Raw genomic sequence first — 15,451 nt, forward strand, 5'->3', positions numbered from 1 at the left:
TCAGCAAAACACAAACACTTTTATAAACCAGTGACCTTTCTCATCACCAGGTCGTCACCAAGTTCCATAGGCTTTCTCCTTCCAATTCCATTCTAACTTCATTTCATTTTGGTGAAGGCAGCAAATATTAAGTTCATATCGACACTGTGTCCCTGTGAACACTTGTACCTGACCCACTCCATCTCAGTTTGTGTAACTCTGTAACTGCAGCAGGACCTGTTTAAACAGGGCACTATTGTTTTAAAAGTAACTTGGTGTCTGTCTCTGTATTTCTGCCTTGTTCGCGCCCACTTACAGTGGAATTAAACAAATTTAGCTGTCCTGTGTCGTTAAATAGTTTGAAATCAATTGTCAATAGTTAACATCACTCAGTATCCCAGACTAAAGGATTTAAAACAGACAGTTTCAAACGTAAATTTCTCACAAGTAATGTTTATTTCATGACAAGACAAAACATTGAAAGCACAAAAAAAACAATTGCAGCACATACATTGCTCGCTTTGTGTCCTCTCTGGACCACATTTCCATGTAGTCAGGAAACAGTACATGTGTATTTATTGCGGGTTATTGATCTGTCTGAATACAGTAGGCACCACGCATAGTCCACCGTGTCAGTGAGAAAAATAGGCACTGTTCGAGACAGAGAAAGACAATGTGTAGGAAGGGAGGAATGAGAAAGTGGAAATCTATCAGGTAGAAAGTGAGAGACAGAATGTGGAAGAGACAGAGAATGTGGGTGTGGAAGGAAGTACGTGGGAAAGACGGGCAGGGAAGTGTGTGGGAGAAGCAGAAAATGTATGCAAGAATGAAAAGGTTGAGAGAGAAAGAGTACATGTGAGGATAGAGAGGTGTGTTAGAACCAGACAGAACATGAGACAGGAAGAGAATTTATGTGTGTGTATGTGTGTGTGTGTGAAAGGATAAGAGGGTGATAGTAAAGAAAGATACAAGGGAGAGACTGAACTGAAGTTACTGAATGACGGATGGAAAGAGCTGTGTGAAAAGGTAATTTGACCCAGAGGGATGGAGAGAAATCATTGAATCATAGAGTTGTACAGCATGGAAACAGGCCCTTTAGCTCAACATGTCTCTGCTGACCAGTTATCCTAAATTCCTCTAGTCCCATTTGCCAGCATTTAGCCCATATCCCTCTAAACCTTTCCCATCATGTACCCATCCAGATGCCTTTTAAATGTTGCAATTGTACCAGCCTCCACCATTTCCTCTGGCAGCTCTTTCCATACACACACCACCCTCTGCGTGAAAAAGTTGCCCATGAGGTCCCTTTAAATATTTCCCCTCTAACCTTTGACCTATGCCCCTCTAGTTTTGGACTCCGCTACCCCAGGGTAAAGACCTTGGCTATTCACCCTATCCATGCCCCTCATGATTTTAGAAACCTTTATAAGGTCACCCTTCAGCCCCTGATGCTGTGGGGGAAATAGCCCCAGCCTATTCAGCTTCTCCCTGTAGCTCAAACTGTCCAACATCCTTGTAAATCTTTTCTGAACCCTTTCAAGTTTCACAACATTCTTCCTGTAGCAGGGAGACCAGAATTGAATGCAGTATTCCGAAAGTGGCCTGACCAACGTCCTCTAAAGCCACAACATGACCTCCCAACTCCTATACTCGATACACTGAGCAATAAAGGCAAGCGTACCAAACACCTTCTTTACTATCCCATCTACCTGCGACTCCCTTTCAAGGAACTATGAAACTGCCCTCCAAACTCTCTCTGTCCAGCCACCCTCCCCAGGACCTTACCATTAAGTGTATAAGTCCTGCCCTGATTTGTCTTTCCAAAATGCCAGCAGCTCACATTTATCTGCCATTCCTCGGCCCATTGGCCCATCTGATCAAGATCCCATTGTACTCTGAGGTAATCTTCTTTGCTGTCCACTACGCCTCCAATTTTGGTGTCATCTGCAAACTTACTAACCATACCTCTTACTTTCACAACCAAATCATTGATATAAATGACAAAAAGCAGTGGACCCAGCACCGATCCTTGTGACACACTGCTGGTCTCAGGACTAGCAGTGAGAGACAGATGGAATGTGAGGGAGGAAAATTAAGATAAAAGTGAACATGTGAGAGCAGACTAAAGGGAAGGAATACATGAAAGGCAGTGCAGAAGAGAAGCTGAGGGGTCAAAACTGATGGACGGAGACAAAGTTTAACATAAAGAGGATTGCATGAGGGGAAGGGAAGGGATGGAGTGAGAGAGATGGGAACAGGGAAAGCATCAGGAAGCAAGGGAAGAAATTCAATTTGGTTACACCACTACAAATGCAGATGGCCTCTGATATACCAATATCAACTTTGAATAGCCTACCCTCTGAATCCCTGACTGGTGACAAAATCACCAAAATCCTTTCTCATTACCTGTCCTCCTCCCTCCAGTATCTGCAGTGATCGAAACAAAGGCATTTAAAAAATACCCTGAAAGCTGCAGGGTCTTTTTACTGAGCTTTTGGTGAGGCTACAGCAGTCAAACAACTGCAGCATCAACTTCAGGATTGTGAGAGGGCTTGCAGAAGTGTATCAGCAGGTTTCCACATAGACATGGCATTTTCGATAACAAGAACAGAAAGGTTTATTGTTGGACTTAGTTTGATCCTTGCTTTGTATTAGTCCAGAGAGGGAGTGGGATTTAATTGGGTCGAAACCCCTTCACTCTGCTCTGTGATTTACACAAAGTCATGATGAGATAGAGTGGGAATTTCACGCTGTTTTTCAGCTCTTCCCTGAATTTCGTTTGGGTCACAGCATAAATGCATGTATTTGTGCAGGAGCTGAGAAGCTGCAGCATCATTGACATCCGTTCTGTGATAAACCGAGGGTCATTGTAAGAGGAGTAACTGCGAGTACCATCAAGTCGTATATAGATGTTATAAACAACCGAGGTCACCCATAACAGGACAAAACTGCCAGATATTCTGAAGAGTAAAATTATGGATTTCCTTCAGTTCTCCATTTCTGGATCCTTGTGATGCTCTCTATTATTGCAACCTCAGAGTTGTCTACAGGCATGACTAGCCACCAAGATATGTCTGACCGTAAGAATATTGAGTAGCAAAATTAGAAAGAAGGGAACTACCGGGCTAAAAATAAAGTGAAACAACTGATATGCTCCCCATGCAGTGGAAGTAAAGAAGCTTGGTTTATTGGCACAAGACCAGGGAATGTTGTCAACCATGTATTGTGGTCCAATTGTAAAGTACCAGGGAAGGGTCTCCAAACTTCCCAGCACACCCATTGCTCCAACAACCACGACTGCTGTTTTCTTCGTGCAGTATTTTGTTTTCATCTTCTCGCAACAAATCATCATGAATCGGTCAAAGGTGAAAGCGACTGTCAGCCAAACAGAAACAACTGTGACTGCAAATCCAAAGAATAAAACTAGAGTACAAACTGGAGTAATCCGCAGGAAAGAATATGAGAAATAAATCACAATGATGACAGTCAATATGGGGTCCATAACCACCACGAGGAGATCAGCCACTGCCACCCCCACCAGGTAGCACATGATACATTTGGAGAGACCGCAATTTCCTCGAGACAGTATGACAATTGTTACCAGTTTAACTGGAAGGTAGAGGAAAGAAAGCACAGAAATTACTGATCAGACTTTCAACCAGAACAACAGTTTATGAGAAGAGAAGTTTCCATCTCTATGGTTGTATTGAACTGTATAAATAGATTAAATACTCTTTGAAAGCTGCTTCCCACACAGAAACATTCAGAACATAATTCTTGGTAATACAGTGGGAAGAAGTGAATTAAGTCAGTGGCAAATTATTGAAGAACATGAAGCATGGGCATACCAATTGCAAAGATGGAAAGAGATATTTAAGTTGGCATGGAGAGTGCAGCAATGTTGGGGAACGGGGAGGTGTTTTTTGAGGAGCATTCCACTGTTTTAACTTTAAATTTGTTTTGTGGGTATCCTGGCATGATTGTGGCTGGGAGGTTATGCAGCGAGGTTGGTCTTCTTGGTCAACAAATCTGCCAGATACACATAATGAAAAGGCCACAAGGCACACTTAGTGTTGCATATCAGATTGCATGCAGCATGGAGGCTGAGAAAGTAAGTGAAATTAGAATGGAAGTGAGGGAAAGGATGTGGATGAGCCTGAACAGAAACAGAAGCTGATTTTGTAAACACAGTTAAACTGAAGATAGGTGCAGATACACAGGACACAATGCAGAGAAGCGAGAAGATGGGATTCACAAGGAGAGACTGCAGTAGAATGTTATCAGAAAGTTGATCCATAACTTCAAATAACAAAACTCAATGAATACATGGTGTTACAGAACATTTAGGTGAATATAAAACACACTCAACAAATTGACTCTTGTACATTCAGATCATGTTAAATTTATTGTGCCCCTTGAAAAATGCCTTGCCTTAAACTTACTTCAGCATTACAGAGAATTTGAAGAATAGTATATCAATAATAAGTCAGTTCCAGTGAATAATTAATTTTATTGCATTTATTTATTCAGTCAAAAGTAAAGGGAACTTATCTAAAATGAACTGCACCATGAGAGATAAATACACAGAGAGGTGGACCAAATAGTAAGTCATATCTACTCTGACAACACCCTCACAATAGTTTCCACTCATAGATTCTCTCAATAATTATTCTGGATCCTTCAGTTGTTTATCCTTAAGATATTGTTGCTTGGCTCTCTGTTGTTACTAATGGTTCTCTGTCTTTCTCTGTTTTCCATTCTCTGAGATACTCCTCCCTGTCTCTCTACGAGCTGTCTGTTTATAAGTGAGAGTATTTACACTATTTCTGAGTGACTGTTTTCAAACCAGACCTAATTCTACCATCCTGTATTTCCAATCTTTGTATGTGCCCTGTCTTCAATGAACACATTCTGAGATTCAGTTTCTTCAATGCTGTGATGTTTGTCAATAAGCTAGTAATCCGACAGATCACCAAAGATTCCATCCGTCCAAATACATTGTCCACTTCATTGAAAATACATGGAAAACACCGAAGCAAAATTCTTTTCCAGATAAGCCACCCAATAGCTGAAAGTCACTCCCCTGGAATAATAATTAGCGATATTAGATGGAAAAATTCCTTAATCAATGAACGATCAACTTGAATCCTGCAATTGTTCATCCACAGATAGATAGAATTCATAACTCTGAAAGGTGCTGTATGTTACAACTCATAAACACATTTTATTTTACAATGCAACCCAATGGCATTAGATTCTTCTACATTGAATCTGAAAGAGGTGTACAAGTCAATGACAAGCTCAAACATGTGAATCAAAATCAGGTACACACAAAACAAAAAGAATATTTCACATGAGGAGCCACCAATTTTGTTTTAATCTCACCTAAAAATGAACCACGTTACTGGTCTTCATGAACATTCTGTTTCTACTTCTTAACAAAGAGTGTGCCTAGTCTAATTTTGATTCATTGAAAAACATTCAGAGAAATACTGTAGGACAAGTTCTGTTCCATGACATGAAACCATAAATAGATCCTTGGGCTCCTAAAGGGAAGTACGGTGGCCCAGTTGTTAGCACTGCTACCTCACAGTGCTAGGGATCTGGGTTCAATTCCACCCTCGGGCGACTGTCTGTGTGCAGTTTGCACATTCTCCCTGTGTCTGCGTGGGTTTCCTTCGGGTGCTCTGGTTTCCTCCCACAGCCCGAAGACGTACAGGCTAGGGTGGATTGGCTGTGCCAAATTGCTCTGTAGTGTCCCCAGGGATTGCAAATCAAGTGGATTAGGCATGGGAAATGCGGGGTTACAGGGAAAGGATAGGGGGAATGAGTCTGGGTATAGGTGGGATGCTCTTTGGAGGGGTGGTGCAGACTGGTTGGGCTCAATGGCCTGTTTCCACACTGTAGGAATTCTATGTGTGTAACCGAGACACATGATTCTTCACATGCAGTGCAAAAAGTAACTGAACAACAATATCAGTGTTTGGTGAACAGGTAAAATTGTAGTTGGAAGACTGAATGAAAAGAGAGAGAGGTAATTTCATCAATCAACTCCTGGTTCAGGGAGTTAGGGAGAATAATATTAAGCACTATTATATCTGAAACACTGGCTTACCAGGAACTCCAATGGCTGCAAGGACAGGATAGAAAATATCTTCTATCTTGTACATTAATATATGCCCCATTTCTCTGGGAAGCAACAACTGTCCAAAAACTAAAACCTCCAGTAGGCGTTCTGAGCCAATACAATGTAAATAAGTCTAATTTATACAAGAGAAAGGTCTCCACTAACACGGTTATACACATGATCATTTCTATTACTTACACTCACTTAACAAACACATTACATCAACTGCTGTTACTGTGATGTTAACAGTGTGGTGGACAGAATACAAACAGCTCAATGTCGAATATAATATGAGACGGACTTCTCTTGTGATAAAGCAGAAACTGGGTCTCACTTCAGATTATTGTGAGCCGTTTCATTTACAATTATACAGCACATTGGCTGTGTTCACTGCCTTCGATTCAATCAGCTGTTTGGCCAAACTTACTGTAGGAGACGATGAATTCTGAAGCAGAAACAGCCCAATTTCACTCCATTCCTGCAGTTTCCCCATTACAATATTGATGCTCTGACTGCGGGATATTTTCATGTTGGCACCTAGACCATTACTTTGGGAATTGGACATAAATGTGTTCCATTGAACATTCATCCCTCCAATATTTTCCTGGAGATGTCGACCTGATATTCTGCATTAGGTAGTGGTTTCAGTAAAATAAGAACTGGCTTCCCTCCTGACTCCACTTCTCCTGACAGGCCTATCAGCTTCCACCTTCCAATAATGTCAACTGACACCCAAATTTTGCTGCCCCTTCCTCAACCTCACCAAATCATCTCCTGAACACTGACTGACCCAATTTGGTTCTCAGTCTCCCTACACATAATACATAAGATCTGTAATCTCCCATGCTCTTACTCTTATCTCAGTCCCCTATCTTCACTCATCCTGATATGAAACTACCCGGGATATCTGCATTCCTGTGACCTTTTCCACTTTCACTGCTCCTGCCCTTCGGTGATTCCATTATAAATGATCTCACTGTAATCTGAGAATCTTCATCGATTGAATGCCCTGCCATTCCCACACTGTCTCTCTGGAATCCACAACATTTCCATTGCTGCTTCCTTTGTTATGCTTCCACGCTTCCTGCTGGCAACACCATCTACAGACTTAGGGTCAACTTCCAAATGTGTGATGACAACGTCCAGCTCCAGGTCTCTACCATCTCTCTCTGTCTTTCTCACTCTGTCTCTCTCTCTCTCTCTCTCATTCACACACAGCTCCGTGCTATCTGCATTCTCAAATTGCACTGGTCTCTTGCAAAGGAGCTCCAATTTGCTCCAATTAAACAGCTTCACCCATTAAAAATAAACCTCCACACTTTGTCAATGTTTTCAAACTCCTTCCTGGATCTTCTGACACGTTCATGGAAATATTGTGCAAGACCTGATCTCTAATAGCGCCTGGCCTGAAATCTCTCTCCAATAAAACACACAACTCGTTTCAACCTCCCACCAGGTAGGGGAAGATCAGAGTTAACCTGGTGCAGTGTCTTCTCCCCATTAGCAACCCTGTGGGAGCTATCCCTGTAAGTGCATCAGGGGTTGTTCTATAATCAAGTAGGAACTGGGACAGTTTGGCATCGAATGAAGCTGTAGTCTGATTCTTTAAGCTTGTCTTCAAAGTTTGGACTGCTCTTTCTGCCAGACTATTGGATGATGGACAGTTTGGAGATGTCCTCATATAGGATCATAGAATCCCTACAGTGTGGAAGCCATCCATTCAGCCCATTGAGTCCAGAACGACCCTCCAAAGATCATCCGACTCAGGCCCAACACCCTACCCTATCCCTGTAACCCCCATCTCCTATGGCTGATCCGTCTATCCTGCACATCTGTGGATGCTATGGGCAATTTAGCATGCCCAGTCACCTAACCTGCTCATCTTTTGACATATATGTCTAATACCATCCGAATTTAGAGAATACTCATATTCCTTGCTGGTAAACAACGGCCCATTATCTGTGGCCAACTTTTTCGGGAGTCCATGCATTGCAAAAACATGTGTGCAGTTTTCCTATCGTTGTCCCCCTGTTTAATGAACTCAATCCAGTCACTTCGAGTGGGTGTACACAATGACTAATAACATTGAGCACATGCAAGGACTTGCACAGTTGGCGTGTAACTGAGTCCAGGTTTTACCTGGCTATTCCCATGAATACGGGGGAGCTGCTGTGGTAGTTCTTGTCATTGTTGGCACTCTGGGCACTGCCTCGCCAACTGCATCCAGTCCTGGCCACCAGACATAACTCTTTACCAACATCTTCATTTTGGAAACCCTTTCGGTGACCCTGGTTGAATTCAGGCAGTATCTGGCACTGATCTTTGCTCATGAAAATCAGTCCTGCTCCCCGTAATAATGTGCAGTTTCTCTACTCTGATCTGGTCTCTCCGGGGACAAAAAGATTTCAATTCTGCTTGTGACAGCCCTTTGGTTTCCCCCATCACCACCAGCTGTTTTAGTTTTGCCAGGACCAGATCTTTCCGCGTCCAAAGTCTGATATTGTCAGCTGTGGCTGGAAGTGCAGCCAGAAAATTTTAAACCATGAAATACTCTTCCACCAGTGGCGTATCTGCCAGCAGGAGGCTGCTCAATGCATCTGCATTTGAAACCTGGCATCTCGGACAGTGTTCCAACTTATAATTATACACACTTAGTATTAGAGCCCACCGCTGAATTCAACCTGAAGCTATGGGCGGCACTGCTTAATCCTTTTTAAATAGATCTAGCAGGGGTTTGCGGTCCATGATTATTACAAATTTATGTCCGTAAAGGTATTGGTGCAACTTTCTGACTCTAAATATCACTGCCAAACCTTCTTTCTCCATCTGGGTGTCTTTACCCTCTGCATTTGCCAAAGTCCTGGATGCATACACTATTGGGTGCACCTCTCCATTGGGTCACCTATGAGATAAAACCACCCAAATGCTGCACAGGGAAACATCAGATGTCAGCACCAGCTCTCGCTTGGGATCATAGTGGGCCAACACCTTAGAGGATGACAGCTGATTTTTTACTTCCCTGAAGGCTATTCCTAAGGCTGACCTTTTTTTAAGAGTTGATGCAAAGGTGCTGGTAAGGAGGCCAGGTTATGTAGGAACTTCCCGTAATAATTCACCAGCCCAAGGAAAGACCGAAGCTCCCATACGTATGAGGGAGCCAGGGCACTTTTGATCACCCTCATTTTATCCTTCAACAGGTATAACCTGGTTTTGTTGACTTTGCAGCCCAAGTAGGTCACTTGGGGTGCCTGGAACACATGTTCTTTTTTCCTTTCTAAGGGATATGCCCCCTTGGGAGAAACATCTAAGGACCATTCCACAAACTGGGTTGTTTTGATAATTCCTTCACTTTCCAGCCTTCTGATTTCTCCATACATTTTTGTCAAGCAAAGGTATTAATGGATATGGGCCAAAGGCATTTTAGGCCACACATCAGCCATGTTCTCAATGAATGGAGGAACAGGCTTGATGGGTTGAATGGCCTACTCCTGCTCCTATGTACCTCTGCTCTAAAGAAAATTACCCAAGCCTGTTCAGTCTCTCTCATAGCTAAAATGTTGCATCCCAGGCAACATCTCAGTGAATCTTCCCTGCACCCCTCTCCAGTGTAAGATCTAATGATATCTGTATCAATCAATGTTAGGCTGGTTAGTAATGTTAGATCACATGGGATAAGGGAGGGAGGGGGTCTAGCCAATTGGATACAAGATTGGCTTGATGGTAGGGGGAGGAGAGGAAGAGGAGGAGGAGGAGGTTTGAGGGGTACTTTCAAGGATCAGCTCAATCGCTAGCCGTTTCTGCAGTTGTAACACTCTGGCCTTCAACATATTGTAAGGGGTAGTAAGTTTGTAAATTCTTCTAAGAGAATGTTTTCTCTTTGATCTATGTGTGTGATAGTTACTCCGAATGCCCACATCTAAGAGTCAAAAATCACTTTGCTTTCAAATTCAATGTCGGTTTTCCAGGCTGTTCCCTTAAGTTGCAGAACTTTTGCCTGTATTATTTATAAGTGGACGCACACGCACCCAGAATAGCCTTTGTTACTGCAGAATAATGCATCAAAAGATCCTCTGACAGTGAGGCACAAACATCATGTGCTGTACCCATCAACCTGGTCCACGTGGGCACTGTCCTGTTCACCTTCACCCATTTCACTTGCTCCACTACGTTTTCAAATTACAAAAAAAGACTCAACATCTTTTGCTTCAAATTTAGGTTCATTTTCAGATGTTAGGCTATGCCTTGGGTTTTACATTGGAGCTTTCTTTTGCATCTAATGTCTATTTTATTTTTAATACCACACCCATTGAAGATGGCAGTCCCTATCTCTCTCCCATTTCCTGAATTAATTCTGGCTCCTGGTCTTTTTAATACTGATTTTCTATCCCTTCTCTCTGAAGTTAAAGAATTTCTCAAATCCCTATTCTGTCTCCATTCTTTCCAATTCCAATACTTCCTTTATCTTCTCCCCCCTTTCTTGGCTCTTTAGAATTCTGTTTTTATTCATGTGTGATCAATCCTTTGCCAACCATTGTCTCCAGTTATATGATACTATTTATGCCTGGCTGATTTGTGCTGTTATTATGTTTAAATGAATAACTCCAGCTCCTGCACTAACACATCTTTCACTTGCTTTCCCAAGTGTATCTTATCCTGCAATGTTGAATTCTCTGTCAAAATTTTTCGTCGGCCAAGCCTTAGTAGCTCCTGCTTGGTATTTCTGCCTTCATTCCTCCTTGGACATTTTAACAGATTTTATTTGTGATTCCCTCTTGTTTTAACCATTGTTATTCGTGAATCCTATTTATCTGTCTTCATCTCTGTCCTTAGTTTGTCTTTCCTGTATCATTTATATTCAGACTGATTTAATTTCCTGTACCCCCTTCATTTACTAGTTTTAAATTGTTTCTCTACCTCCCTATTTGCTCTTTCCCGGACAGATGTCTCATCCTAGTTCGGCTGGAGTCTGTCCCCTCAGCTCCTTCCTGTCCTAGTATCGATGCCATTGTCCTTTGTAAAGGCACCATTTTGTCCCATGGTTTAGCTACGTGTTAAATTCTTCTGATCTAATTCCCTCTAAACTAATTTGTGTGTCGCTTAGGGAGTTACTCAGAGATTATTAATCATGAGGTCCCCCTTTTCAATTTAGCTTTTATCTTTATATTTCCACGCTACAGCACCCTACCCACCCCAGCCCACGTAATTTGTTCTGACATATTCCACCGCAATTGGATTATCCTTCTTCCTTTCCATTTCCTCCCCAGCTGTCATGAGACCTTCCTTAGCCTGACACCTACTAAGTAATATATCCTCCCAAACTTCCATTTGTGGATGTACAGAACGTTATCTAAGTCCCTAATGAGACAAATGCTCCCTATTGCTACATTTCTATTCTGCCCTACCTTGTGTTCGACATCCTGTAGCATGGTCTGCATTGTAACTGTCCTTCCCACAGTCTTGCTCCTTGTCCTCTCACCACTAGTTCATCATACCTGGTGGCCAATATCTGAGGGATTGTCTTCTCAATCTCTTAAATCCTCACCATAGGCTTTATCTTGAAGCTGTGCTAACTACCCCAGTTTATGGAGACAATAAACACGATCATGCTGACTGATGAGTCACCAACCTGCTGCCCAGTAAGGTCTACCCTTGATTTTACCAGCATTCACTCGGGATTTGAACAGAATAAGATGATTGCCAGTGTCAGAAAAATCTGGTTATCTTCTCCTGATTTTCAGTGTCCCTGTGTACATTCAAGAAGGAAAACAAATGTTTGATCCAGCGTTTGATTTGCTTTGTTTCTCACTCTCTGTTTTGTTTAGGCTGGGAAGCAACAAAGTGGGAGATTTAGGAGTGAAACGACTGTCTGAGGTTCTGAGGAGCCCGAACTGTGAAATGCAGCAACTCAGGTGAGCATCAGACTGTATGTGATTGTGTTTCTAATATTTCAAGGGAGAGAGAAAATCCCAATGTCTTGGTCCACTTAGGTGTTCACAGAATCCCTATAGTGTGGAAGCAAGCCATTCGGCCCATTGAGTCAATACTACTCCCCAAACAGCATCCCACCCATCCCTGTAAACCCACAGTTCCCATGGCTAATCCACCAGGCCTGCACATCCCTGAATACTATGGGACAATGTAGCGTGGCCAATCCATCTTAACCTGCACATCTTTGGACTGTGGGAGGAAACCGGAGCACGCGGAGGAAATCCACGCTGACACAGGGAGAATATGCAAACTCCACACAGACAGTCACCCGAGGGTGGAATCAAACTGGGGTCCCTGGTGCTGTGAGGCAGCAGTGCTAACCACTGTGCCACCATGCCATATCAATGTCGTTGGTAGAACCTAGAAAGGGGTTAAGCATACAGAGTACAAGGAGCGAGACAACAAATTAAAAAGCAGATCCTCAAAAGGTTATAATCTGTGGAATACTACCTGAGCCACATACAGGTTGATTTCAGATGCATACAGTTGGGATATAAGTGGAATACATGGCTCTGCAACTGGTGTGGGAGAAGAGGGTTCTGGTTTGTCGGGCAGTGGGAGAGTGAGAGTGGTGCAGTTGGGCAGTGGGAGATACAAAAGAAATCAGTACTAACTGTAAATCAGGAAGTGGGAGAGAAGGAGGAACATAGTGAGATTACAGCCACGAAGGAGGCTTTCCTCAGTAAACTGATGAAATGGTGGGCTGACAAGTCTCCAGCTCCAGATGGACTTCATCATAATGCCTTAAAGGGAACTGCTGATGAGGTAGTAGATGTATTGGCATGAATTCTCCAAAATTCCCACGATTCGGTAGAAGTTTCATTCGTCTTGAAAGCCGCAAATATAATCCATCTATTCAAGGATGGAGGGAGGCAGGAAACCATAGGAAGATGAAACACAATTGCTGTAATGTCCATGGACTCACCTTTAACAAAAGCAGATGATAATCCTTCAATGAAGTCTGATATATTAGTTAAACATTGTTTTCCTTTAAAGGTAGAATGACTGAGGAATTCTGAGGTGTTGAGGGATCTTGCTGCTCTAGTACGAGTTGCAAAAAGTTAGTATGCAGCTGCAGCACCATTTAAGGCACAGAGAAACTGTCCTTCATTACAAGTGGATATCTGAATCTTTACATCGTTATTATTATAAGTAATAGTGTTAATACTAATCTGTTGTTTTTTTTCTCTTTGGTTCTCTGAGACTCGAATGTACTCTCTCTGGCTCCCTCATACACGCTCTCTTCCTCTGCTGTCTCTGGCTCTCTCATGCCTCTCTCTCTCTTCCCCCCTCAGGATTTCTCTCACATACTCTCTCTCTCTATTTGGCTCCCTTGTGTGGGCTTTCTGTCTCATCTCGCGCACACTATTTCTATCTCTCTCTGGTTCTCACATGCACCCTGTCTCTTTTTCTCTCTCTGGTGCTCATCCTCTCTCTCTCCCTCTGTGGCTCTGTTGCGTGCGCTCTCTCTCTTTCTCTCCCGCTGTCTCCCTGTCTGCTTGATCCCCAGTCTCAAAAATAACATGCTCACAGATTCTTGTGCCAACGATATCAGCTCCAGTACTGACTGCTGTGAACCTGAATGGTAATAAATTGGGAGATTTGGGAGAATCAGGAGCAAAACTGCTTTGAGGAATCCAGACTGTAAAATGCAGAAACTACAGTAAGTGCCCAAAAGTTTTAAATTGTATTTCAAATAACTAGATACCCAACACTTTATTATTAACACAAATAAGAATTAAAACTGGGTTTTTCCTCTGATTCTCTTTCTTTCTAATCCCCAGGCTTTGTGACAATACTCTCTCAGAATCTTGTGATGAGGATCTTGCCTCCAAACTCAATATAAAACAGTCACTGGTGGAACTAAATAAAAACTGAATGAGCTGCGGATGCTGTAAATCAGGAACAAAAACAAAGTTGCTGGAAAAGCTCAGAAGGTCTGGCAGCATCTGTGAAGGTTAAAACAGAGTTAACATTTCGGCTGCGGTGATCCTTCCTCAGAATAGGGGAAGGGTCACCGGACCTGAAACGTTAACTCTGTTTTTTCCTTCACAGATGCTGCCAGCCTGCTGAGCTTTTCCAGCAACTTTGTTTTTGTTACTGGTGGAACTAAACCTTGGAAATAATAAGCTGAGACATTTAGGGGTGAAACTACAGTCAATATTGTAAAATGCAGAAGCTGTTGTGAGTACCAAACTCTTTGAAGTTGTGTTTATAATTAAGTTATTACTTGGATAAGCAATGATCGACACTGGGGATTTACTCTGTCACTTCTTTCTCTCTTGTCCCAAGGCTGTACAGAAATGGTCTGACACAATCCTGTGTTCAGGTTCTCAGCTCTGCTCTCAGTACAACCAGAACTAAAGCTGAATAGTAACAGTTTGGGAGACTCAGAGGTGAAACTACTGTGTGCAGTTCTGAGGAACTTGGACTGCTGCAAAATACAGAAACTGCAGTAAGTACCAGACTCTGAGATTGTATTTACAAGAATTGATGTCAGATACTCTACATGGTTATTCCAATCATGAATTGATTTAAATGGACACTTTAAAATATTAACACCTGTTTTAGTAACAAACACTGCACATTATTACCATAATCAATGCTAGTGTTTTTTTAATAAACAGTCGGGTTTTAACTTGGATTCTTTTCATTTCTCTTTCCATTCTGCCCAGCTTGTATGATATCAGTCTTACAGAGTCTTGTGCTAAGGAGCGCTCCACTGCTGTCAGTACAAACCAGTCCTTGAAAGCTCTGGATCTGGGATCAAATTCCTTCACAGACCAGTTTGTCCCCACTGCCTCGTGCCTCATACAGATCTGCAGAGGTTTGGAGCAGATTGGGTGAGTGTTGGTCTTCACTTCTCTGGGTAATATTTGTCAATGATTATTGAAAGGTTACCTCAACCTTATCTGTGGCTGTGTTCAATCTGTTCCTTTCCTGCTTCCTCTTCAATCTGTTTCAGGCTGTGGGAGAATGGGAGAAATGGGAATCACATCTGGACTAACTGGTTCATTGGTCGAATCTTCCAATCTCTAAAGATTAATGCTGTCATTATGTTTGGACAATTCTCTCTCCTTCCTCTTTAACTGGTTGAAATCCTATTGGCTGTTTCCCTGTTTCCAGCTCATGTTGAGTTGGGGGTGTGGAGGGTATCATCTCACATTACAAGGCCAGAGACCAACCACAGGGTTATGAGATAGAGCGCCCAGGCCCCTCAGTGTAGTTTCTATAGGATATCTGGGCCTCAATGTTCCCAAATGGAACAGACACAGACAGGAAGGAGCAAAAGTGGGGCTCAGGCTGGACTGCAGGTGAACACTGACAACTGTAATCAATATTCCTAGGTTTGGAGGT

The 15,451-nt window shown here is 42.5% G+C and overlaps 1 pseudogene; it reads right to left on the bottom strand.

The window, feature by feature from the left end:
- Positions 1 to 2,653: 2,653 nt before the first annotated feature.
- LOC125488003 lies at positions 2,654 to 6,164 on the bottom strand (annotated as a pseudogene).
- Positions 6,165 to 15,451: the final 9,287 nt, after the last annotated feature.

Source organism: Rhincodon typus, chromosome 48, assembly GCF_021869965.1.
Source record: "Rhincodon typus isolate 14 chromosome 48, sRhiTyp1.1, whole genome shotgun sequence".
Lineage (NCBI taxonomy): Eukaryota > Metazoa > Chordata > Chondrichthyes > Orectolobiformes > Rhincodontidae > Rhincodon > Rhincodon typus.